This window comes from Portunus trituberculatus, chromosome 31 (assembly GCF_017591435.1).
Source record: "Portunus trituberculatus isolate SZX2019 chromosome 31, ASM1759143v1, whole genome shotgun sequence".
In the NCBI taxonomy this organism is placed as follows: domain Eukaryota; kingdom Metazoa; phylum Arthropoda; class Malacostraca; order Decapoda; family Portunidae; genus Portunus; species Portunus trituberculatus.
In genome coordinates this window covers 22,276,956-22,284,257 of record NC_059285.1, presented here as the reverse complement: position 1 = coordinate 22,284,257, position 7,302 = coordinate 22,276,956, and positions in this window count along the sequence as shown.

The following is a 7,302-nucleotide window of genomic DNA, read 5'->3' as shown; positions in this document are numbered from 1 at the left end:
GTGTGTGTGTGTGTGTGTGTGTGTGTGTGTGTGTGTGTGTGTGTGTGTGTGTGTGTGTGTGTGTGTGTGTGTGTGTTTTCTAACTGTCTGTCTGCCTGTTTGTGTGTCTGGTTAGCTGTTTGTCTGCTTGTGTGATTGACTGTTATATGGCCTTCCATATAACATCGTGACACACGAACAAATAAATGAGACAGAGAAACGTAAACAATTATAGAGATACACAAAGAGACAGACAACACCATTACAAACCTTTGTCATGTTTATGGTAAAGCCTTTAGACCACTGACAGTTTGATGTTTAGGGCTACTCACACATTCAATTCTAGAACATGTATATGCACTTAACTATGACAGACTGCTTGCTTTCCTCTATTTCACCTTGTTGATTCCTTTTCTCCCCTTCACCACATACCTGGGGAAGAAGACAGTCTGTATTAGGAAAGGAAAGGTGTCAAAGTGTACCTTGATGTTATCTAAAATCAGATGACATTCAGGATATAGAATACATATATTGTAATTAAATAGTACACACACACACACACACACACACACACACACACACACACACACACACACACACACACACACACACACACACACACACACACACTGTAGTCCTCGGGCGTGAAAGGGAAACACCTTATCTTGACAAGCAGGCATTAGTCGTGACGCAATCTTCGCATCGGCTCCCTACTGCTCTGGGTCCTTAATCTCAATTTTTTTTTAGCGTTTCAGGAGAATTTCAGCTCAAAAGGTAAAACAGAAAAAACTCAGATCCGAAGGTAGAGAGCCGAGTTGGAATGGAGGGCCGCGTGGTGGTATGGAAAAAAAGTGCATATATATCTTTTCACTTTCTTTTATATAGTTGGATGAAAATTACGTAAGTGGGCAGAACGTGCGTAAAACATCCGATATTAAATGTAATTTTGTGAAAAATGTCGGAGATTTTGTAAGAGAAGGAAGGAGAAACACGTCCAGCGGGAGGGAAACAAACGAGAGGTCAAATAACGGAGGAGAGCAGCCACCCAACCCAGCCATTTCCGTCCACTTCTCTCTGCGACAAATGGAAAGAGCAAGTTTAGAGATCCCACTTCGGAGGAAACTTTGTTCCTTTCCTGCAGAGTCAGCCTCACGCGGCTAACAAAAAATCCAAATCCCCACAAAAATAAATGTCGGAAAAAAAACTAAAAGAAGGAAAAAATACTGTGTTACATTTATATTGTATTTATACGAACAGTAATTACCATTCAAAATAGCAGTCACGTATATTCCACTTATTTCATAGCGACTTGATTAATTTTCATGAAGTGTACAGGAATAAGGTAGTGTAAGGAGGTGATCAGTGAGAGGGAGATAGAGAAGCAGGCAGCTGTACAAAGGCAATAACATATTACAGATTGACCGGGTTAGCCAGGCTGGGTCGTACTCATAGACTCGATGCCAGACTGCCGTGACGACCTCTGCAAGTCCCCAACGTCAGACTCTCTAGTGGTCCTGCAGCTCGTAGATATCCTGGCGATTTCTCTATCTAGCAGATTAGCAGCATTAAGGTTAGACCACTATCCTGCGCAGTTAACTTCATTTAACGCGCGGATAGTTCGGCGCGAATGACAAAAAGAATAAGTCACCGTTGCGATTTGCTAAGTTTGAATACATACTTAATGCGCGCAGCGTGGTGCATTAATTACATTAGGAGGAATTGCAATGTAACACGTTGAAGTTATTGGACCTCAACTGAATAAATACAGGGTATGGACTTAACTGTCCTCAGGGGGATATCCCATGAACGCACTGCTCTCCTGCCAGCTCACTTCACTCTGCTGATGAGGGCACACGCACGTACACACACACACACACACACTCACACACACACACACACAGCACACACTGCGTACACACTGGATCTTCGATTTCACACTTTAAGGGACAATACACATGAGCAATAACAATACACACACACCGCGTAGTGTAGTGTATAGCCATCGACTCACATTCGAGAGGCCCGGTTTCGAGTCCAGGTAAGCTGCGAGGCAAATGGGCAAGCCTCTTTGAATGTGGCCCCTGTTCACCTAGCAGTAAATAGGTACGGGATGTAACAACTGAGGGGTTGTGGCCTCGCTTTCTCGGTGTGTGGAGTGTGTTGTGGTCTCAGTCCTACCCGAAGATCAGTCTATGAGCTCTGAGCTCGCTCCGTAATGGGGAAGACTGGCTGGGTGACCAGCAGACAACCGAGGTGAATTACACACACACACACACACACACACACACACACACACACACACACACACACACACACACACACACACTCTCTCTCTCTCTCTCTCTGTGTGCGTGTGTGTTTTTTTTTCCCTATCACACACACACACTTACACACACACACACGGAAGGGAAGTGTCCCGCAAACTCACGCACACGTATACTGAGGTCAAAACGAAGCCCGGTAGGTGCTCAGGTGGACGGTTCTGGTCTACGTAGGCGGACAAAATCTGCCAGACACGTAATGCCGCCACCACTGCGAGACTGGAATGAATAATAAAGTTATCTTGCTAAGTGTGTTCTCCCAGCTATCTGTGGAATGAGACGACGCTTTTGTGGAATATTAGCCAGAGACTGGGCGGCGCGGCATGAAGTGGCTGCAGAACGCTAAACTGTTATTATATTGCGGCGGCGAGGCGGCGAAGCGGCGGGGCTCGAGCTGCATGCGTAAATGAGCGGATAAAAGTTCCTCTGCACGTCAGATATAAACTCGCAGATTCTGTTTCAAAAATAATGAAACGATGGAGTGGAGCCAGAGAGGGCAATTATAGAGCACAGTTATGAAGACAATCAAATAATCACGGCACTTTGAGTAATTAAACTTCAATTAGGGCCAGGCAAAGTTGGTTGGCGCCCCTAACCTAACCTAACCTAGCCTTTCTCTTGCCGGGAAACACGGCTTTAATGCTTGCCATTACTTGTAAGGAGGAAGGTGCGAGTTTTATCTGCGCCTCACCGACAGACGTGACGAGACAAGGAGGTCAAATATTTGAAGAATCAAAGTTACGGCTAATATCAAAGCCCTTCAAGCACGTCAATAGTGCCAAACACACACACACACACACACACACACACACACACACACACACACACACACACACACACACACACACACACACACCATAACATCTAGAATCTGAAATACAAGAGAAAAGAGAATGTTGATTGTCTTTCAGAGTTCATAGTGTAAAGCTGACGCTCTTTTCTGCACCTGTCAAGTGACACGCAGGTAATATTTACGATGATGGACGCGGCCCGAATGTCATGACTCCGTGTGACATAAATATTTATCTGGAAAAAGAAAATAAGTGCACCTTGGACTTGTGTGCGTGTGCGTGTGCGTGTGTAATTCACTGTTTGATCTGCTGCAGTCTCTGACGAGACAGCCAGACGTTACCCTACGGAACGAGCTCAGAGCTCATTATTTCCGATCTTCGGACAGGCCTGAGACCAGGCACACCACACACTGGGACAACAAGGTCACAACTCCTCGATTTACATCCCGTACCTACTCACTGCTAGGTGAACAGGGGCTACACGTGAAAGGAGACACACCCAAATATCTCCACCCGGCCGGGGAATCGAACCCCAGTCCTCTGGCTTGTGAAGCCAGCGCTCTAACCACTGAGCTACCGGGCCGTGTGTGTGTGTGTGTGTGTGTGTGTGTGTGTGTGTGTGTGTGTGTGTGTGTGTGTGTATTTCATTAATCTCAATAAAAATACATTGCAAAAAAGACCAGATAGATGATATTGGTTGCCGTGCTGTCCAGTTAATTTTGCAGAATTAATGCGCCAGACCTAGATTTGCAGAGCAGTAAGCCGATACGTCCTGCAACATTGCAAATCGCTCTGTAGGCACCGTGTTCAACATTTCCCTCATGCATGTCCTTTTTTTTTTTCTGCGATGCAGCTCATATATTTCCACTGAAACTTGCAAATTATTTTTACAACTTGCACGACTCATGAAATATGAAGTTTCAAAATACGTGCACAGTACGCCGATAGTAGCGGAATGTCAGGGATGTTCTCGGAATTCACTCTTCTTGTCTTGAGGGACAAAAAAATAAAGGTTCATGTCTTGAAGACATTTATGGGTATTATCAATCTATACTACCACTGCTACCACTACTACTATTACTACTACTACTACTACTACTACTGCTTTTTCTACTACTACTAGATTTACAACAAGTGCTACCATCAGTGATGATAAATGAAACAATAACAACAACAATAATAACAATAAAAATAGTAATAGTAAATGAAGGAAAAGAAGAAAAGAAAAACAAAACAAAAGAAGAAGAAGAAGAAGAAGAAGAAGAAGAAGAAGAAGAAGATGAAGATGAAGATGATGATGATGATGATGATGATGATGATAATAATAATGATGATAAATAAATATGCACTTAAAGATGAGGTGTTTAAACTTTAAATAAAGTGCTCACAGGATTGACGGCACTTAAAATGATGGGAACAGTTGTAGTTATAAACACTTAATAATCAGAGCTGTAGTGGTTGTGATGCACTCATGTACAAGGGAAAGATAGATCCATGTAAGTGAACATCAAGCACCTTTCAAAAGCAGCCTTACGTCAAATTTAAACTCATCCTTACTTGAATTCCCCACTTTCATCGCTCTATTCTTCTCGCCCTGTCAACACTGCAGTGAGGCGGCTGGATCAGGGGCGGAGGGGCGGGTTTGCACAGAAGAGGCCGGGCGGGGGTCGCAGAGGGTTGGATCGCTGTCCAAGACACTCACAATCCCATTTCTCGTCCCCTCAGGCGCCGGAACCCTTCTTTTCAAATTTCCGGCTTCAAGCACCGATGCTTCTCTTTATTCTCAAGCTCTTCTGATATTTCCCAATTACCCGCCAGGCGCCTCAATTTATCTATTATCTGAAGGGAACTATCTATTGTGGGTGCTCTAGATCTTATTTTTCAGAGAAACTACGTCTGCATCTCACACTGTCTATGACCTGCACGGGATATTCAGCCTCTCAGTGCCATGGGTACAAACGATCAGATGGCGAAGCTTATTATGTATCAGGGCCTCCATTTTGTATCAGCTGCGCAGGACATGATCTATCAGACGGTCGGGACTCCCATTATGTGTCCTGTGTAAAAAAATCACCCCATTTTCTCTGCAGCAATGTGACTACATCGAAATATCGGTGGCTCGGTATTCCAATATATCTTTGTCTTCGTAGCGACTGTCAACAATGCCTCAGATTGGGGATTCTCTCTCTCTCTCTCTCTCTCTCTCTCTCTCTCTCTCTCTCTGGATCAGCATCTCAGAGGAGACGAGCCGGCACGAGACACGAACTTCAGCCTAGTTCAGTTTCCTGGAGTTGTGGCGGTTAAGCCTCCGCCCCCTCCTCCCTATAGTCCCAACAGCGGCGGGCGGTGGGGCACGAGTCGTCGCTTCTCTAACTTTGCTTGACTAGATTAATCTCTATACCGAAACTGGCGACCCCTGGATAACGCGCCACGCTCAGGCGCCATAGCATGACTTAACAGTTACCACAACAGAGCAAGGAAATGGTTCTGACTGCCAATCAAAGGGAATGAGTATAGAGTAAATGATGGGTAGGTCAACGGGAGTGTATTTTCTCGCAGTGCACTATGTTCCTCCCCTCGCCTGCACCGCCCCTCACAGACACACTCTGGGAAGGTTTAAGAGGATTAGGGTCCCCGCTAATAGGCTTAAGACGTATTTTGACAGGTTTAGGAGGAAGTGAAGGTTTTTAAGACCAGCGAGCGTACTGCGACGCGGCGAGGATATCCACGTACAGTGAAAGAAGAGGAGAGGGAGGGAAGGAGCCTGGCGACAAGGAAAATACTTACTGTCAAAAGCGTCCGGCCTGAGATGGCTGTATCCACCAAATTCAGGGTGGAAAGGACACTGATGGAAACTTTTGTGCTGCGTTGCTGCATAAAGAGTGTGTTGCTTTAACTTGGTCAAAACAGAAACAGAATATAGATGGTGCAGGAGGAAACACACTATGTATTTCCGACATGACATGAACCAGGATACTATGTGACGTTGACTGACAGCCTCGGTCAAAACAATACAAATGATCATTTATATTTCACAGGCATAAGAGATATGCTGTAGTATGAAGCCGATAAGAAACTAATTAAATCATAGAGAAACTATGAATTTGCTAAGTAACAAAACTACGAGACAATGATATATCAAAGACAAACGACACTTTCATGGCTTGCAATTAAAACTAAGCCACTACACAATTATTAATGTTAACATTCTTCTCACAACTGGAATCATAACCTTCACAATTATCAGTGTGGCAAGTTTGCAACTGGCCGCGCCTGGTGAGCGGTGCTGCCGGTCTGAACATTACCTTAGTGCACATCCACTCACAAAACAGCCTCAATTTTCGACTCTAATATGAGTTTCTCTTGCACAAAGGATCTGAAACTCCTAATCAAAGTGAAAACACAAAGCTTCTCCAACGTCATCTTCATTCCTTCAGACAGTCCTTGCAAGGCCCCGAAGCTCTACTCTCTCCCTCCGTGTGCAGATAAGGGGAGTGGACTCGGTAGGTGACAGGAACTCCTTCTATTGCACCTATGATGAACTTAACAAAAATTTTAGAAATTGCAAAACATCTGGTCTGAATTACTCAAGAAAAAAAGGAACACATAAAAAGAATACACTATGTCCTGCCCTGGCTGCTAGTGATAAGCTGTACTGTCCAACTTGAAGTAAGAAAGAGACATGTCCATAGCAAAGGAACCTGAAATGTTAATAAGCACTTCTTTGCATTAATAAAGCTTCACCTTTACCCTGAATAATAACTGATCTTCATTTCTTTCGTACAAACAGCTTCCTTTGAACTCCCCATATCCTGCCCTTCTATGCAACTTTCTTTTACGTAAACTGTAAATATGTCTGAGCCCTCGGGCCACAACGTCTTCACCGACTGCTTCTTAAGAGTCATTCCTCCAAGACTAGGTTGGGATATCTTAGTGACTCAGTCTGTCCCATGTCTGGACTCCCACTATTACGTTCCGTCCAGAGAGTTCCCGTGGCCAGGACTCCCGAAGCCTCCACACCGCCAGACCCTCATAGACTCGACTAGATTAAAACTTTCACAAAAACGCGATCAAGTGCAAAATCAACCAGGGTGGTGGAGGGCGACTCAAAATATTAGAACCGCCAGAAACCTCCATAACAAACTGGATTGAACTGTCATGTCAAGGTTGGAAAAGTGTGAGTGGATTTCTTTCCGTTAGATGGAGTGATA